Source organism: Lissotriton helveticus, chromosome 2_1, assembly GCF_964261635.1.
Source record: "Lissotriton helveticus chromosome 2_1, aLisHel1.1, whole genome shotgun sequence".
Taxonomy (NCBI): domain Eukaryota; kingdom Metazoa; phylum Chordata; class Amphibia; order Caudata; family Salamandridae; genus Lissotriton; species Lissotriton helveticus.
Window position 1 is genome coordinate 1,156,153,057 of NC_136059.1, and position 20,899 is coordinate 1,156,173,955.

Sequence of the window (20,899 nt, forward strand, 5' to 3'; positions counted from 1 at the left end):
TTTAAAGAACATTTGGATTTATCCAGTAATATTAATATGTGCTGTTTACAATGCTATAACATTCAGTGGTAGTATCTTTTCACTGTTTATCTATCACATGATACATGATGTCATTGTGAGGGGGTGTTTCTTTAACACTGCATATGCACATAAAAAGCATTTCGTCTTTTTCTATGTTGCAGCGTGATCAAGGGCAAAACTTGCCTGAAACGCGTAGCTGATCTCTGTGAATAAACAATCTATGCTGATTCGTTTGTGGTCCGTCTCCCTTGTTTGCTGGTGTGCGAGGCTGTGGCTCGAGACACCTAGAGAATCGAGGAGGAGCTACATTGATATATATATATATATGTATATATATATATATAAACACTGAAAAAAACATAGGTTTCAGGGACGTTATAGTTAGTTGGACATTTGACTCATATAAAACCAGAGAAATTCGCCTGTTATAGTTAGTTGAGCTAACTATAACTTGTGCGCCTGCAATGCACTGCTGATGACGTCACATATTACATCACTCATGACATGGTGCGGTCTCATTGCGCACTGGCTGTGCGATTGCCATGTGACCATAAAATAAAGCATTTCATTAGTTCATAACAGTTCCCATTGTAACAGTTCGAAAACGCCACCCATTTTAGTCAATATCTGTTCTGCATTTCATGAGACACACCTCTTCTGCTTAGAGAGCTTTGTTCTAACCTTTTTGCAATATACACATATCTTACACTACACACAACATGCAACCATCATTTTCATCAATATTCATGCTCTGTAAAGTAGCCACCCACCTATGATAGCCATACACCTAACAGTTACATTACGGGTAACATGGTTGCATACGCTGTACACAACACAACGTAATATAGTACGGCCCAGAGACAGTATCATGCACAGATAATGAACTCACGGACAGGGATAAATAGTGGAAGTGGATACGGGCACTTACGCTCGACTCCTTTTTATTACCATGGTGACATATCCAGTGACGTCTGTGCTGGATGTGTGTGCGGTAAGTGTAAACCAGCCTTCAGGGAATGGTTGCTGCTAGCATCAACTACAACAGTAATCATTGGATCACACAAAGAGATTCAATATTAAAAGAATCAATATTTTATGCTGCAGTAAGGTAGGGACAGTAGATGTGAAATAATACAGAAATAATTCCATCATAAAAGAACAACAACTTGTGGTATACTGACACACAATCAATATATCTGAAATAATACACAAAAAGATTATATCATAAACGCTCCATCAGTTCTAGAGCACTCACATAACCACATCAAAAGCATTCAGCATGTGCACAGCCACCGATAATGCGTGCTGTGGACAGGCCGTACTAGGAGCAATATCTGTTGCCATCAACACTGCATCATCTTCAATAGCAACTCAATCTGAGTTATGAACACTGCTGTCTGCAGTGGAGGCCACAGAGAACGGTCAGCAAGGACCCACAGGTACATAAGGTGACTTCACCTACCCAGTTTGTCTTCAGCGAAGCAACAAAAAAGCGTGTGCAAAGCCTGCAATGATACATATGCATGGTGCAGACAGTACACACTGGAGCAATATGTTTTCCTACAGGACTACCTCATCTACAATAGCGACTCGATCTCAATTGTGAACACTGCTGTCTGCAGTGTAGGCCAGAGAGAGTGGTCAGCAAGAGCCCACAGCCACGTGGCATTGACTTGAGCTCTACAGTTTGCAATACGCAAAGCAAAGAAAACATGTGCAGAGACTCCAATGATGTGTATGAGTGGTGCAAACAAAGCACACTGGAGCAATGTCTTTTCGACAGGACTGCATCATCCACAATACCGACTCAATGTCAAATGTGAACACTGAAGTCTGCAGTATAGGCCAGAGAGAACGTTCAGCAAGGGCCCATGGCCACGTGGCATTGACTTAAGCTCTACAGTTTGCAATACGCAAAGCAAACAAAACGTGTGCACAGCCTGCAATGATACATGTGAGTGGTGCAGACAGTACGCACTGGAGGAATGTCTTTTCCAATAGGACTACTTCATCTACAATAGCTACTCGATCTCAATTGTGAACACTGCTGTCTGCAGTGTAGGACAGAGAGAGCAGTCAGCAAGAGCCCACAGCCACCTGGCATTTGCTTGAGCTCTACAGTTTGCAATACATGAAGCAAAAAAAACGTGTGCAGGGCCTGCAATGATGCATATGAGAGGTGCAGACAAAGGGCACTGGGGCAATGTCTTTTCCTACAGGACTGCATCATCTACAATATCGACTCGATGTCAAATGTGGACATGAAGTCTGCAGTATAGGCCAGAGAGAGAGTTCAGCAAGGACCCACAGTCACGTAACATTGACTTGAGCTCTACAGTTTGCAATATGCGAAGCAAAGAAAATGTGTGGGGAGCCTGCAATGATGCGTATAAGTGGTGCAGACAGAACACACTACAGCAATCTCTTCTCTTACAGGACTGCATTATCTACAATAGCAACTTGATCTGAATTGTGAACACTACTGTCTGCATTGTTAATTAAAGGCAGTACTCACACACACAACCATCAATACTTTTTCTCACTCCCTCTTTACAAAATAAAACAACATAAATTATAGAGAACTCTACAATGAATAAATCAAAACAATTTGAATTGGGATTTCATCTCTCCACAGTCTAAACTATTCACTGTTCTTTTGGACTTGCAAGATGAATTTGGTCATTTTACTAAACCTATAACTGATATAAAAAAACTTCTTGAAGCAAGTATACTAAAACATTATTGTGTATGTTTCAATAGATGTTTTAATTACTTAACTACTGGATTCTGTAGTTAAACAATCCCCACTCAATCTAAATTGTGAACCCTGCCAACCGCAGTCTAGACCAAATCCAGTGGTCATTCACAACTCACAGCCTTATACTGTTGGATTCGAAAGCAGTGAGTTGGTTGCACCTGATCAGAGGTGGTACACAGATATCATCACAGACTTTAACATATGACATCCTCAATCATAAAATCAAGACCCCATTTCACTGTTCGCACCTCCTGTACCACAGTATACTCCACCGACTAGTATCAACCAATCCCAATAATCATGTGCAGCAGTTACCTACAGAAGCACAGACTGTGATGCACCTCAACACACGAACTTCCGAGAAAAGCAAGCAGCAGGTAATATCGGACATCATCCATTGTGGGATCAAGACACTGTTCCACAGTTGGGACTTAGAGTTGGATGCACCTGATCGAAGAGAGTACCTTAATCTCCACTCTCCAATGCAGTTCTAACATCGTCCATTTTGGAGTCAACACACCGTTCTACTTTTGGAACCTAGAGTTGGTTGCAGCTGGTAGAAGGGAATACCTCCATCTCCACTCTCAGATACAGTTCTAACATTATCCATTGTGGGATCAAGACACCATTCCACTGTTGGGACCTAGAGTTTCTTGCACTTCATCGGAGGGGGTACACAAAAATCATCACAACCTGTAACTTCTAACATCCTCAATCATATAATTAAGACCCCATTTCAGTGTTTGGACCTGCTCTACCGCGGTGTATTCCAGCGATGCCAGTCAACTAAGCCCAATAACCACGTAAAGCACTTAAATACAGAAGCACAGAATCTGATGCACCTCAACAGAGGGAGTTCTGTGAAAAACCAGCAACAGGTAATATCGGACATCGTCCATTGTGTGATCAAGACACCGTGCCTCTGTTGGGACCTAGAGTTTCTTACACCTACTCGAAGAGAGTACCTTCATCTCCACTCTCAGATCCACTTCTAACATCGTCCATTGAGGGATCAAGACACCATTCCACTGTTGGTAACTTTAGAATTGGTTGCGCTTCATCAGAAGCTATACACAAAAATCATCAAGCACTTTAACTTTTGACATCATTAATCATAGAATTAAGACCTTGTGTCACTGTTCGAACATGCTGTACCACTGAGTACTCTAGCAACTGCAATAAACCATGCCTAATAATCATGTGCAGCAGTTAACTACAGAAGCACAGAGTCTAATCCACCTCAACGGAAGGAGTTCTGTAAAAATCAAGCAGAATGTAATATTGGACATCTTACATTGTGGAATCAAGACACCGTTCCGCTGTTGGAACCTAGAGTTGGTTCCACCTGGTAAAAGGGAGTACCTTCATATCCACTCTCAGATGCAGTTCTAACATCATCCATTATGGGATCAAGACACCGTTCCACTGTAGGGTCCCAGAGTTCGTTGCAGCTGGTCAAAGGGAGTATCTCCATCTCCACTCTCAGATGCAGTTCTAACATAGTCCATTGTGGATCAATACATCATTCCACTGTTCGAACCTAGAGTTGGTTGCACCTGATCGGAGGGGGTACACCGAAATCATCACAGACTTTACCTTCTGACATCCTCAATTATAGAATCAAGACCCCGTTTCATTGTTCAGACCTGCTGTACTGCATTATAGTCCAGAAACTACAGTCAACAAAGCCCAATAATCCTGTACAGCAGTTAGTCACGTAAGCACAGAGTGTGATGCACCTCAACGGAGGGAGTTCTTTGAAAAGCAGCAGCAGGTAATATCGGACATCATCCATTATGGGATCAAGACACCGTTCCACTGTTGGGACCCAGAGTTGTTTGCACCTGGTCGAAAAGAGTACCTTCATCTCCACCCTCAGATATAGTTCTAGCATCGCCCACTATGGTATCAAAACACCGTTCCACTGTCGGTACCTGTCAGACTACTATGTTAGTAGTATACAGAGCACTCCACACTCCTGGGCCTCAGACTGGGCGCTGTGTGCCTGTGTCGCGGTAGCCCGCGTTAATCTCAGGAGCCTTCCGAGCTCGCAGACCTTGGCCCAGGAGCTTCCACCAGCACGTGGTAGGCCCTCTTTCACGTACAGCGGTGTCAAAAGGTGAACTGTGGGGCATATATGCGTCACAGCGGCCATGACGGTTTCTGAGTACCAGCAGGCTGAGAGCATCATACACGCACCCAGCTTTGCTCACAGGGTCAGACGCGTGGCGGTGTAAGCTGCGCAGACCTGGCAGACACGTTCGCCAATCCGGAACAGAACCACACACAAAGAAACATGCCTATTATTCATACCCCTACGCTGGCCTTGCGAACGCCGAGCCAGCCCACGTCCCTAAAAATTTGCAGGGGGAGGGAGGAGGCATGTACGCGCTACTATTCCATAATCTTCCCTACTGACTGTACTACAATGTTTGTGTCCACTGTCCACTTCACTCAATAGACCATCAGTGTATGTTGACATGTACATGTCTGTGCTCTGCATACTCAATTCTGTCTGGCACATCCCCTCAAGACTTTGCATTATATACTTTTATAATCGAGAATTACTTGTCACCTTCGCACATACGTTGCTCCCATCTCTCCCCGCATTCAGCATTGTGAGGCAGAGGTACCATGCCATGTTTAGTTTGTATACATGGCCAGCCACGGTTCCCACAGTATGTAGTGTCATTGTGTCTGCTACGTGCACATGTTGTTTGTCATGTTGAATGTCATTACATAAGGTAGCGCGTTTATTCACGAGCAGTGGTTTATCTCATTTACATATCGCTGTCTTAAAGAGCATGCAGAAGTTTTTCTCACAGGTGAATAGTGCGACCACAATGGCAGTCATTCATTACTATCCAAGAATGTCCAACTACACAGCACTTCTAAGCTTACAGCCTCCAATTTTGCATCCTTTCTTAAAAGGACGCCAACACCCACAATCACACCAGCATTCACACAGCTTTCTAACGACAGTTATCTGCTTCTCAATAACATACACTCCAATGGAATGTGAGATGGCATACCGCATGTCCTTACTGTTTCAAACACAGTAACTTCCTGTTGCAATATTTATTCCCCCCCACACAAACTAACTCCCAAACTTCAACTTGGCCTTCAATTCCTAGTTTGAAAACACATTTCAAGAAACAAACCAAACTAAAAGCACCTTTGTTCAGAACAGAAGTCTCCCTCACTTCTGCAAAACAAATGTATCGACTGCAGATACCATGAACTTCAAATAAAATACACTCTCTTTTAAATAAAATCCGCCAATTACACTTCGCGAATTGTTACACAATTTTCAACACATGTCACACTCAAGGTCTGGCACACTTTTTAACGCGGTCTCCTACAGCCTTCTAACACGCTTTCAAACTGTTCTTCTTTTAATACCAGACTACATTCAGACATTCATTCGATCATCTCTGGAATAACAGGAACAGTGCCCATAATTCTCGCCCTCTTTGCGGCCATCCTACTACTAATTCTACTTCAAGAAATGGCTACGCTCTCTATGGTAACAACTATGTCAGACAGAATACGCCTCTACGCCAAGCTACAACAATACTGTAAAAAAACGGAAAAACTTTTCGGCTACCTGCCTCTATCTATTATCGGAACTAGCTACAACATAACAATTATCTACACTTATGCAATATGCATTCAACCATTGTTTGATTGCAAAACTTGCCCATTAGACTGGCGAATGGATGTATGCCTTGCCAATATCTCAACAATCGCTCCTGATATCCAACAGGTAATGGAGTATCTTGAAAACCATGAACGTGATTGTTCTGGCAGTGGAGAAATGGCGAATGCAATGCAAAAAGGAATCGCAGCGGAATGGGATTTCTGCGCAGCCGCGAAAGTTCTCCTGCAATGTGCACCCTTTAACAACATCGCAGATTGCCTGCTCATCCAAATTACAGCGCCAACATTCGAGGAACATTACTGTCCCTTCGAGGATATGAATTGGATCGCTTCGCTTTTCTCACACGATGGCAACAATAGCCTATTGGAACATTACCCATCTCAAGCCTCTGAAGAACTTCTGGACTGGAATCTCCAAGACTTGTAAGAAACTCACATTATTCTTGAATGGATTTTTTTCCATCTTTTTTGACTTTTTCCTTTAAATTTTTTATAATACACTTCAATCTTACTACTTTGATATTATAACTTTCGAAGTATACTCAGACATTTGAACTCTAACTTCATTATTGCCCCTTACGTCTCCACTCTAACCAGGAATCGGTGATGTACGGCCTATGCAAATACGCTATTTACTTCCAAAATTAACCACAACCCGACACCCATTTAGATACCATGACTATTCTTTGTGCACACAGCTCTCTACCTGCTTGTTATTCACAAAGCCCTTTCACACAATTTTACTCAAAGTCAGCCTCTGCTCAGAACCTCATGATAAAAATATAAAAAGACGACTTTGTTTAGGAGCTGGTTGGCACAGTGTGGTAATCGTAAACTACCTTTAGTTTCATTCTACAATTTACTTATTCATGTCTTATAGCTATTCTGTAGGTCACATAGAACTGTAACATATAATGTGCAATTCACTGATGCAGGAGCTTCGATTTGACTACAGCAGAAGCAGTTGGAGTTTGTCTCAGCTCGATGCCTTAGCTCTCTACACAAGAATGTTTTTTTGAAACAGCTGAAGACAATAATGTATGGTTTGATTACAAAGGTACCGAATGTGCTTCTCAGAAGCGAAATGTTTGTATTCATCCTCAAAGTTCCAATGTGGGTAGAACTAGTACCAATTCTGACACGCACCACATTGATTCTTCTGTACAACTGATTGCTAACTATTCTACTGATGATCATTTTCTGTTACAAAAAAGCACTGCCAAGGTACCTAAAAAGTTTGATGACTACATTTTGCAATTTCTTTTTTATTTCTTTCTTTTCTTAAACAATACATGTGGAAATCGTATCCTACCTTTATTTTCCTTATAGAATGTAGAGTCATTCAAGTGTAATAGCTACTGTTTATTTCACATGCAAGTGTAACATGTAATATACAATTCACCGATGCCGGAGTTTACGTTTGAATACAGCAGAAGTGGTTCAACTTTGCATCAGCTGGATACCTTAGCTCTTGCACCAGTGGGTCAAGTTATGGCACTTAAATAAAGACACTTTCTACATAATTTTCAAACTCCATCCCTTTATTAAACACAACCACTTTCTTAGACACAACTCATTTTACCATTTTCCTTCTCTGGCATTGCAACATTCTGCATTATATTCTTCAAGATTAATCCTTTATTCCTGCTTCCTAAAACACTACATTCGACTCTTCAGACCAATATGGAAGTAGTTTGTTTCCCACTTCCTCTATAGAATAAACGCACACTAACACTACTTACACAGGTATGCTACAGCGGCCAGTATTCTACAGCGCCCACAGCACATCATTTCACAGCAATAAACTCATGATTTACACTCACAGTTTCATCCCCAAGTCTTCATACCGGTACCACTAAGTACTTTGCTTCCCACTACCGCTATATGAATACTAACACCACCTGCACAGATATGCTACAGTGCCCACTATGCTAAGGCGCCCAGAGCACATCACTATACAGCACTCAGCTCACAGTTTAGATGCACGGTTTCATCCCCGAGTTTAGCGGAACCTCACCACTGCACCATCTCACTCTAGACAAAACAGCACGTTCACACCGGTAAGGGTAAATACTTTGCTTCTGCCAGTATACTATTGAGCACTCAACTCACAGCTTAGGCACACTCTTTCATCCCCGAGTGTACCGGCACCTCACCTCCGCACCATCTCACAGTGGGCAAAACAGCACTTTCACATCGGTATGGGTAAATACTTAACTTCGGCCAGTATGCTACAAGCCACTCAGCTCACAATTTAAGCGCACGGTTTCATCCCAGAGTGTACTGGCACCTCACCTCAGCACAATCTCACAGTGGGCAAAACAGCACTTTCACACCAGTAGGGGTAAATACTTCTCTTCACACTCCCTCTATATCACACCCTACCATCCTACAAACCTCACAGCGCTCCTACACTCCGCTTTCCCACTTTTTTCTCCCTTTTTTCCCCTTACTCGCTTCAACGGAATCACAAAATGGTGACCAACACTTCCTAGTTGCAACCGCTCACACCGCTCACAGCCAATCAGCAGCAAGCTTTTGCTCGTAACGCCTCAGCCAATCAGATGGCAGAATTCCCAAATATCGATATTTGTAAATTTCGATATTTCTCAAAAACTACTGAACGTATTTACACCAAATAAACAAAAGCGTGCTTTGTAGACCAAGACCTTTCTCCCTGCCAAATTTGGGGTAATTCCGTTCACCCGTTCGACCTGTAGCTTTGTCTCAAGTTTCCTTTTTTTTCATTTTTTATTAAAAAGATTATTCAAAGCGTCTTACATGCAGAAGTTATGGCAAAACAGGTTGAAGCTAACAAAACATTTAAGACAAAATGGCCCAAAAAAAGATAAAAAAGAAGCAGGAACTGAAGCGAAGAATATAGAGAGAGGGCTGTCTCGAAATGTAATAGAGAGAAAGAAAAAGAGCAAACAAACCAAAAAGAAAGAAGAAAGAAGATTCATCCAATCCGTGATTGGGGCCCAGATTTTCACACCCATTTCACATCTTCTACGTCCTTCTAATTTATACAAGGCTGATTCCATATTGTACATGGCCAGCAGCCAAGCCCTCCAATTTATAAATGTGGGGGAGTCAGGACTGATCCATTGAGAAGTGATAACCGCTCTAAGGATGGACATAGCAATAAGCAATAAACAAGAAGCCAACTTCAGCTTTATTCTGAACTACCACATTTTGCGACTGATCGACCCCCAAGATCACTAAGGTGGGTGTTAGCGTCAATATTTTACCACTAATCTGGACAAGAAATGATTCAATATCTTGTAGGTATTTGGCCAGTTTGGAGCAAGAGAAAAACATATGGATTGTGTCAGCCGCCAAGGTACCACATCTGCTACATGAGTTACCTCGGCTACTAGACCATCTCCAGATTTTATCAGGGGTATAATATAAATCAAAAGTTGACTTGTAATGTTGGGCCCTCAAACTACCAGTTATTAAAGTCTGATTGGCCAGTTCCAATGAAACTGCCAAATCAGTACCCTCTTTTCTAAATTTCCTGTCCCACCTATCATTTTGGATGGTTAAGTCATCGGGCAGGCCAGAGATTAGTGTCTGATATATTAGCCCAATAAGAGATCTTTTCTCAATAATCCCCACCAAAGGAATTTTCACAAACGTGTCCACTCCTAGTGTTACATGCTTAACCCAGTAGCTCCTGATTTGTAAGAACTTCAAAAAATGCCTGGTAGGTAGCCCATATTTATCTTGAAGGTCAGAAAAAAGAAGAAATTTGGCCCTCAGAAAAGAAATCGCAGAGTACCTTAATTCCTAAACTAACCCAGCTGAAAGTTATCGAGTCTTAAAAAATTGGAGGCAAAAGACCATATGACAGCAGGGGGGTGTGAACATTAATATTCGATATGCCGAATCGCCGTCAATTTTTTTCCAGTCTGAATAGGCGGATTGAATGACTTTAAATGTAATCTTCTTATAGTAGCTTGGTTCAACATTCCTAACTAAACAGTTGCGAGCATCTTCCCCAAGTGGAGTTTCAAAGATTCTTCTTATAGTAGCTTGGTTCAACATTCCTAACTAAACAGTTGCGAGCATCTTCCCCAAGTAGTATTAGCCATTTACATGCCCTTCTGGCTTTATGATAACCCCACAAGAATCTCGTACAAACCCTTTCTGCACTAGAAATACAGTGCACTGGGAATACAATGGGGATAGTCCTAAATAGGTATACAAATTTAGGAAATAAAGAAATTTGTATGACGTTAGAGCGTCCGTGGAGTGAGAGATGCAAGTCTCTCCAGGGTCTGATTCACATCTTTAATCATTGGTAGCATATTGATTTCTGGTATGTGCTCTACAGATGATGTGATCTTCACCCCGAGATAGGTTGCTACTGGGGCTATTGGGAACCCTTCTGGTTTTAAGTAGCCTGAATGTATAACTTGGGTTTTATCGACATTAAGCCTAGATCCCGAGACTGCACCAAATTGCTTGGCTAAAACATAGACTGCTGGGAGAGCAGAGCAGATATCCTTAGTGAAGATGGCAACATCATCTGTGTAGGCTAGTGTTTTATAAGCCACGCCACAGCCTGAATCCGTAAATCGTTGTCCAAGTTAAGGGTCAATATAAATTGAGAATAGGAGCTGATAGGAGGGGCACCCTTGACGGGTTCCGCGATTCACTCGCTCGACCTGCTGCTTGACTTGAGATTTATTCCTACCACAGATCCGATCACTTCTGGACCGGTTCCCGTACCCGCCAACCATTTCCCTATCGGCTTGGCCCTTGGATCATATGAGACCGGGACTCCTCACACGCACATAGAAATTTATTGCTGGTAATTTAATGACCCAACGCCCCAGCCTTACATCTAGTCCTGAAGATGATCCTAAACTGTACGGATCGAAACGCCGTCGACCCTTCAGCCTGATTTTAGGCGCTTCCTGCATAGCGGTTTTCTGTGAAAATGACAAACAAAATCAATTTTTGAAAGTGTTTAGAAACCCCTATGTCCGAAGTCACTGTAAATATTGTTGCACTGAACACTTTTGCGCCATCCCCGCTGATCTCTTTTTTGTCACTTGCGTCGCCGTAGTGTCACTCACCTTTTCACTCGTGCACCTTGTACATACTTGGGTCAATGTAAAATTTTGTATCCACAATTGCAGTGCTGATATTAACTGTAATAATTTTCTCTGTCCTATCCCCCAAAAAGAAAATTGGATTAAATTGATGCTTTTAGCACTTACAATGAATGCATAGAGTCTCCTTGTGTCTCCATGGATAATGTTTTCATATCCTTACTATTTGTCCTCTAATCATACCAGTTGGGATATTGTTCAATATATATAGCTGATAGAGAAGGAGCATGACTCTTGACCGGAGATACGGACCGAGGCCTCTGGAGAGATATATAAGGCTTGAATGGCTGTAATGAACTCCCATGGGAATCCCTTCATTTTTAGCAACAGCCATAGAAAGCCCCAGGAGACCCTGTTGAACGCCTTTTCGGCGTCCAACAGGATCATTACCAAAGGTTGTCTGCAGACCTGGGCCCAATCGAATAGTGCTATTCCCCACCTAACATGGTCAGATGTGTCGCGGCCGGGTATAAATCCATTCTGGCGGGTAGAAACCAGGGAGACAATGACCTTTCCTAGCCTGAGTGCAATGATTTTAGCATAAATGTTGCTATCAGCACAGATTAGAGAAATCGGGTGATAGGAAGAAGGGCTGAGCTCTGTTTTTTCTTTTTTTCTAAAGACTACAATAGTGGCCTTGTGCCATGAGTCAGGGGTCTGGCTGTTCTGAGCAAGTAAGAAAATGAGGGATGGGTAAAGCACTCTGCTAAGTTGGGGGGGCGGGCGGTTCGAAGCCCGTTGAGCAGGGAAGCATGGAGGGGGGAGAGAGGAGGGGTTGTTCTTGTTTTTTTGGTTTTGCGTGTAGTAGCGGGACATGACACTAGACGCACACACTGTTCGGGCTGTTGGGGCGCACAGCCTACAATGCACTGGGGACAATCCTGGCACAGCAACGCTCGTGAACGCAGCAATGTCCACCTCACAATCTACTGCACATGATGGTGTGCCGCTGAGAGCACCGGATGCACCCCTCCGAATGATGACTTGGAACGTGAGAGGGTTAGGGGACAAGATTAAGAGGGGATTGGTAATACAGGCTGTGAAGAGGCAGGGACCCGTATTAGTCTTTCTCCAAGAAACACACCTCACAGGAGGGGCGTGCAGGGCTTTAGATAGGAGGGGTTACAAAATGGCGGTACATTCAGAATTCACTTCGGGATCCAGGGGGACGGGTATCCTGGTCAAAAAATCCTCCCGTTCCTCATCCTCCATACTAAAATCGATGAGCAGGGTTGTTTCGCAGCGATTCAGGGGCAGTGGGAAGGGAGGCCTTTATCCATGGTATCAGTATATATCCTGCCGACACTCCACTCGGTAACGCTGCCAGCACTGGGGGAATTTCTCCTGACTCTGCCGCCGGGCGATGTCATCATTGGAGGTGACTTCAACGCAACGGCGGATGCCTCAGTGGACAGATTCCCGGTACGGGCCCAAGCACCTGGACCCTCCCATTTCCAGAGCTTCATGGAGGCTTTGGGGCTAATAGACATATGGAGACACACGCACCCCACCGTGCGCCAATACACTTACCACTCCACAGTGCACAACAGTCTATCGTGGATAGACTACTTCCTAACGTTAGGGAATGGCCTACAACAGGTCGACAGGGTAGAAATCCACCCCCGGGGGATATCTGATCACTCCCCAATACTACTAACGCTCTCCACCCAGGAGAAGTCACGTAGAAGGATTTATCCCATCCACGCAACCTACCTCAGGTCCCTAAAATTAAAAAGGAACTCAGAAACATGACCAAACACTACTTCGCCAAAAACAAGACGTCGGTGGACTCCCCCACTATTCTCTGGGAAGCATACAAGACTGTACTCAGGGGACAGGGCATAACATCCATTACGGGACACAAGCGCGAGCGACAACATGAGCTCACTGAGTTAGAACTGGCGTTGAAGGCAGCAACTGCGGCCCATACGGCGGATCCTACACCAGACACGGCCCACACCCTACATGCGCGTCAGCAGCAGTACAGGGAGCATCTAAAACAGCAGACAGTTGAAAATATTACAGCAACCACACATAAGATATATGACGTAGGAGACAAGGCAGGTAAGATGCTGGCCTGGTTGGACAAAAGAGGGGGTAGCACCAGGGGAATACAACAGTTACACACTAAGGAGGGGACTGCCCACACACGCCCGGAAGAGATAGTGCAAACCCTCGCAGAACACTATGAGGAGGTTTACACCCCAGATAGGGAAGTGACGGCAGACGCAGCACGAACCTCACTTAGCCACATCGAAACGAGAACATTAACACCGGAGGCGGCCGCGGAGCTGGAGGTGGGATATTACTGAGGAGGAGATACACCATGCTATACACGCGATTCGGTCAGGGAAAGCACTGGGTCCCAACGGCATCCCAATAGAATGGTATAAAATTATGTCCGAAAAACTCAGTGGACCCTTACTGGCAATGTACATTGAAAGTCGGACTAAGGCCGAGCTCCCGCTAGACCAATGGACCGCTATGATTGTGATGATCCCAAAACCCGGAAAACCACCGACGGACTGTACGTCCTATCGCCCAATCTCTCTTCTCAACGCGGAAGCCAAAATTTTGGCAAAACTCCTAGCCAACAGGCTGATCTCCCACCTCCCGCAACTGATCCATCCAGATCAGTCGGGCTTTATGCCCCATAGAAACACTGCGCTCATCCTAAGGCGAGTGCATGGTGTGCTTGCCAGAGCACCGTCATACTCTGCTTCAGCGGTCATCTTGGCACTCAATGCGAAAATGGCCTTCGATATGGTGGAATGGCAGTATCTCTTCAAAGTCTTGGCACACATGGGATTTGGTCTGAATTTTATAGCATGGGTTCATTTGTTATACACCAACCCAGTTGCCCAGGTCGTGGCGAACGGCCACATATCCCATACGTTCCCATTGTCACGAGGGACGCGTCAGGGATGCCCCTTGTCGCCGCTACTCTTCGCGTTAGTGCTAGAACCCCTAGCTACACTGATACGTGCTACCCCCTTACTGAAAGGGATCACGTGGACGGAGGGATGGGAGGATCGTCTTTCCCTCTATGCAGACGATATGCTCGTATACTTGACGGACCTAGAACACAGCATACCGGAACTCCTAACACTGTGTGATAGGCAGGGGAAGACCTCTGGCTATACCATTAACTGGTTAAAATCGGAGCTATATGTCCTGCGGGGACCGGCTCCCGTTCTTGGTACTGACTGCCCTCTACGACTTGCCGGGACCTCCTTTAAGTACCTTGGCATACATGTCACAGGGGGCCTGGCTGAATTTTTCGAGAAAAATTTGAAACCGCCATTAGACCGCTTGAGACACGATGTACAACATTGAGCGACGTTACCATTGACGCTGCTGGGCAGAGCGGCACTTTATAAAATGATGGCCTTGCCGAGATTTCTTTCCTCTTTCGACAATGCACCTTACCCGATACCTCAGAGATATTTTAGGCAGGTGGCCGCACTGGTGTCCAATCTACTATGGAATAATCGCCCAGCACACATTGCACACGCAAAAATGAACAGGAGCTGGTACGAAGGGGGGATTGCACTGCCGAATTTACAGTTGTATTATTGGGCGGCGCAGCTGAAAACCATTAACCAATGGATTCATGCACCCCATGAGGACCCAGCGTACAGGGCGGACAGGGCACAGTTGGGTACCAATAGTATGCTCGCAGCCCTATATGAGAAAAGATTAGCAACGAAGTTGGTGGGACCCACTAAACTCACGGGAACATTGTGGCATGCGGCACAGGCCAAATTAGGATGGAAAGGCAAAATCACGAAACTCACCCCACTTTGGGACACTAGAGCCTTGGGGCGATTAAGACACAGTAAGGGTTTCACACAATGGGATAACATCGGTATCTCAACAGTAGGAGACCTATGGGACAAGGGAACGGTTGTTCCCTTTGCCCAGCTGCAGCAACAATATGATTGATTGATTGATGCTTTATTTCGATATGCACATATCATAAAAGCAGTACAAAAGATAAAAACAGCATGTCGAAAAAAAGTATGACTGTACAATAGTATAAGAATAAAACACGTTAGATCAGCATAAATTAATTAAAAAAAGAATTAAATTGATATGGACAGTCTTCTAAGTCTAATCAACCAAGCCCATTTTAAAAACTTAGCAACAGCACAAACGATAGGAGGGGCTGTGTTGGTTAAAAGAATCCGGAGTGCAACGGAGTGCTGACGGGTACCCAGTTCTCTGCAGATAGGACCAAGCCAACGTGATCTGGGGCGACCATAGTCCGGGCATTCAAAAAGAAAGTGTGGCACCGTCTCTGGTTTATCACGACAAAGAGCACAGAAGCATGATGTGGGCTGGGATTTATTCCACCTGGAGCAAAAGTCGGCCAAGGGTAGGGTTCCTAACCGAAATTTGATGTACAAGGACCTATCCATGGCAACTGATATTATGTCCATGTACGGCTCGTAGATGGCAACGTCTTTTAACAGCAGAAAAGCTGCGGTGGTTTTGCAGTGCTGCTGGCTTCTCAAGCGCTTCACACAAACCCACTCCCAAAAAAGTTTTTTTAAGGTCTCCTTCGGAGGAGCGGAGTGGCTATGCCAGCAGGAGTCCAGGCCTAAGTCCCCTAGAAGATGTTTAATGTCCTTCAGCCATTTGATGCTATGCCAACCGTCGGAGTGCATCACCTCAGCTAGACCATTGGCATAAGATTTTAGCTCCGGGACCCTCCACAAACGTGCCCAAAGCAAGAGGGGTCGAAGCCGAGCCTGGTCCCTTATAGTTTTGCAGCCAGTGTCCATGAGCACTGGGATGGCCGGGCTACTCGATGGAATGGCAAGGAGATCTTTGATGAATTTATTTTCGGCCTTGCTCAGTGAGTCCACTTTGCCCAAGCCCCACAGTTCGGCTCCATAAAGTGACGCAGGGACCGCACGTGCTTTGTATATATCTAGTAGAGGGGCAACACAATGTTTTGATGAGTTGTTGAACTCCTTGAGAAGGGCCCCCCCCACCCTTTTGTGGGCCATTGTCATTTTATTGATGTGGGCGGTCCAACTCATCGCGTCGTTAAGTCGAATTCCCAGGTAATCGAATTCCGCCACTCTTTCTAGGGGTATGGAGTTCAGAATGGGAGGGCGACCAAGTTTGCGTGGTGGATGCATAACTAGGTACTTAGTCTTATCCACGTTGATGACAAGGCCCTTAGTGGTACAAAAGTCCTGAAAGCGGTTCAGAAGTGTCTGGAGACCTTGGGGGGTTTTAGAGATGAGGAGGGTGTCGTCGGCGAACAGCAAAGTTGGAATTTTTACTCCTCCCAAGGTGGGAGCGTCTGCTGGTTCGCCGAGTAGATGATCTACCACCCCGTTAATATAGAGGGAGAATAGGGTAGGGGCCAGGACACAACCCTGCCTTACTCCCCTCTCGACCCTGATCTTATCGGTCTTTTCCCCGTTCAGCCCCCATCTAACCTGGGCATAGGTGTTGGTGTGCAGGTTGATAAGGAGGTTTAGTATATACGGGGGCATCCCTAAACCGTGAAGCACCCTCCAAAGTTCCTCCCTAGGTACCAGGTCAAAGGCAGTCTTCAGGTCAATGAAGGCCAAATAAAGACTGCCTTTGCCCAGTACCACCACCTTCCAGTATAGTAACAGGAGCCTAAAGACCTGTTCGATAGTTCAACAATATGACTTAGGGGCGACAGAAACATATAGATATGTGAAAATTAGGCATGCCCTGCTTGCAGCCATACCAGAGGACTCCGAAGTCCCTGAGGACCGCCTTCTTACAGACTACATGACACAGCGCACTACATCCCTCACATATCGCAAATTGATAAATAACCTGCCTGACCCTACCTTACAATTGAGAGAGAAATGGGGTGCTGAAATAGGGGACATGAATGATTCAGAGTGGAATGAGGCACTGGCTTCCCCGAAGGAGGTGGGCATCTCGGCTAGGTTCCGCCTAGTGCAGCTCAAAATTTTGCACCGGGTGTACTACAAGAGAACCACCCTACGCAAGATACACCAGGCTCAACACCCCTACTGCCTCCGTGGGTGCGGGGAGGAGGGAACGTTTCTGCATACTATGTGGGAATGTCCCTATATAGTCGAGTATTGGCGGCAAGTAATGCGTACCATCTCCCAGACACTGGAAATATCTGTACTGCCTGAAGCACGCAAATGTCTATTAAACATATGGGAGCCTAATGATCTCACCAGATACGGTCGAATTTGGGCTACAGTAGGCATGCTTGTAGCAAAAAGAGATTTAGCTCAAAAGTGGGGCGCAGCAGATCTTCCCACGTGAGCGCAATGGTGTAAGAATATGGATATGATAATGATCATAGAGAGGGCGGTCTATGAGGCAAGAGCGAGCTCACGTAGGTGGAACAAGATCTGGACCCTGTGGAATGTGTTCAGGGGGGAGATTTGTGAACCATTGCAGGAAGACGCTCAATCGGACTCAGATGAGGAAGAAATCGAGGAATGAGTCGGGGTGGGATGGGGTAACGGTGCTTAACTCTCCGCACCAGAACTAGAAATGTTTGATCGAGCTATATGTGTAAGGCGAGGCCTAATTGCCTGAACCAATGACTGTTATATTTACTTACCTGTGCATTTCTATATCTAATCTGACAATTTATGATTTATTGCTCAGCTGTAGCGGCAACACACTACCTGATTGACCAGATTGATGTTGTGCCCTTGTTGTCATGACTGCTACAATGTATGTTCCACGTTCTATGCTTACTCAATAAAAATGTTTAAAAAAAAAAAAGGGATTCATGAGGTGTACACCATCCTGACAATCAACACTGAATATGAATTTTGAAACCTACTGGATGTCGTGTTTTGAAAGGGATCCTTGAGGTGTACACCATCCTGCAATCAACACTGCATCTGAATTGTGATCACTGCTGCCCGCCGTGTTTGGACACACAATAATGACAGCAGGTGAGCAGTGGGGCCTGGGTGCATAAGAGCTGCAATTGAGCACGTTGCTGCATGCGGGTGGGAGGCATCAGCCTGGCTGCGCAGGTGCGAACAAGCGATGCTGAAGTGCGTAATGATGTGATCTCTGACCTCATTCAGTCACATCTCTGTCTCATTTTAAGGAACTGCTGGACCGTACTGTAGGCCTGAGCCAGCGAGCAGCGCTGCCCTACAGAAACGTGTTCAGCGCAGGGCTGCGGGAGGGGTGGGGTGCATCAGCCTGGGTGCGCAGGTACAAACAAGCGATGTTGCAGTGTGTAATGATGTGATCTCTGACCTCATTCAGTCACATCTCTGTCTCATTTTAAGGACCTGCTGGACCATACTGTAGGCCTGAGCCGGCGGTTAGCGCTGCCCTACAGACACGTGTTGTTGAGCGCAGTGCTGCGGAAGGGGTGGGGTGCATCAGCCTGGGTGCGCAGGTACAAACAAGCGATGTTGGCCTGTGTCATGATGTGATTTCTGACCTCATTTAGTCACATCTCTGTCTCATTTTAAGGACCGGCTGGACCATACAGTAGGCCTGAGCCAGCGGGTAGTGCTGCCCTACAGACACGTGTTGTTGAGCGCAGTGTGCGGGGAGGGGTGGGGTGCATCAGCCTGGATGCGCAGGTAAAAACAAGCGATGTTGGCCTGTGTAATGTTGTGATCTCAGACCTGATTCAGTCCCATCTCTGTCTCATTTTAAGGACCTGCTGGACCGTACTGTAGGTCTGAGCCAGCGGGCAGCGCTGCCCTACAGACACATGGCGTTGGGTTTTGGGGCACTGTAGTGAGCTGATTACTAAGTGTACATGCACACAGGCTTGCACTACTGCATTACACACGCACATTATGCTTCTAACATGCAATCTGTTCCTTTGTATGTGAATGTTGCCATAACATATTATTAATTAACCTTGTGTATTCTCGTGCACTCCAACTCCTCTTTGAACCACGATTACCACTAACAGTTGGTAGATCGTACTTCAAGAAGGAAGGATGCACTCAACTGGTGTTCTCTATTAAGCTTCAAATAAACATTCATTTAACATCCAGACGTTTCCACCATTATATTTTTTCACCCTTTCAGACACTGAATTGGTTGTGGCAAAATGGGTGGAGTGGGTGCTCACCCCGTGATGATGCCCTGGGCATTCTGACGCCTTCCATTGTGGTATCAAGACACCGTCCCCAATGTGAGACCTGCTGTGCCACCCTGAGAGGCACCCCGGACTTGGAGCTTGCACCGGGACGTCGTTGGACACACCAGTGGTGGCAGGTGAGCAGTGAAGACTCGGTGCGCAGGAGCTGCAATTGAGCACAGTGTGGGGGAAGGGGATGGGGTGCAGCACCCTGGGTGCACAGGTGCAGGCAAGGATGTTGCCGTAGATAATAATGTAATCTCTGGCCTCCTTTATATCTGTTTCATTTTAAAGACTTGCTGTACCGCACTCTTTCTCGTGGACCCTAGCATCCCAGACACCCAGGTGATGGGAGGTGAACGGTGAGGGCTGGGTGCAGTAGGCCTCTGTTCTTTTGACTCTCCCTCCCCTTCTCCCTTCCACCCACTCCCTCTCTGTCCCATTCTCACTATCTATCTCTCATTCTGACTACCTTTCTTTTTCTCTTGGACATGGCACACATACTTATGTTTCTTTTTTGTCTTGCAGGTTTTGTACGCTGCTTCCGGAGGAGTCCCACCCACTAATTTCATGTTATAGTATTGTTTGTTGTAATAAAGTTGCGTTTCCATTTATTTGTGTTGTTTTAATAAAGGTTATTTTTTTTACCTATAAATAAGTGAGTGTATACGTCTTCTTTTTCTGACAACACTTGTCTGTAGTTTATTGTGAAAATCTTCTGTTTATAGGAGGTTATAAGGGAAAACATTTGTAATTTTGCGGTGCACCTACCAAAAATAAACCAACAGACTATTACATAAATGAAGCCTGGGTAATTCTACAACTGCAAGGGTTCTATGAGTGTATCGCTTAATAACACCAAGAGTACTGCCTGTGTGATTACAGAACCAATAAGGCACTGCCTAGGACCACCGACGCTTCAGGGACTGGCGAAGCCCACCCTGCATATTTAAGTAAAGACCCGTAGGGTGACGATCACCGGACTTCAGTTGGCCTCGAAGCCCCCCAAACAATTAGTAAACAATACCCGGGAGGGTGGCGATCCCCTAGACTGCAAAAGGTCTCTATGCCCTCCCGCGCCTAATTTACATGTGAGATTAAGGTCCCCAGTCCTGCAGAGACCCTGCAATATAATAATAGGATTGGCCTCGGAACATTACCCACCAGGGGGCTCATTGAAATGAGCAGGTGAGACCCCACTTAATTTTTTTTCTCCATGTTTACCATCCG

The 20,899-nt window shown here is 45.3% G+C and overlaps 1 long non-coding RNA gene across 1 annotated transcript in view; it reads left to right on the forward strand.

Moving 5' to 3' along the window:
• The window catches only part of LOC144819633 (uncharacterized), a 92,776-nt gene extending 72,496 nt beyond the window's left edge, over positions 1–20,280 (forward strand). The window contains exons 2-3 of the long non-coding RNA XR_013607487.1: positions 19,618–19,806; positions 20,198–20,280. This is a non-coding gene — a long non-coding RNA (uncharacterized LOC144819633). The remainder of the gene's footprint in view (positions 1–19,617; positions 19,807–20,197) is intronic.
• Positions 20,281–20,899: the final 619 nt, after the last annotated feature.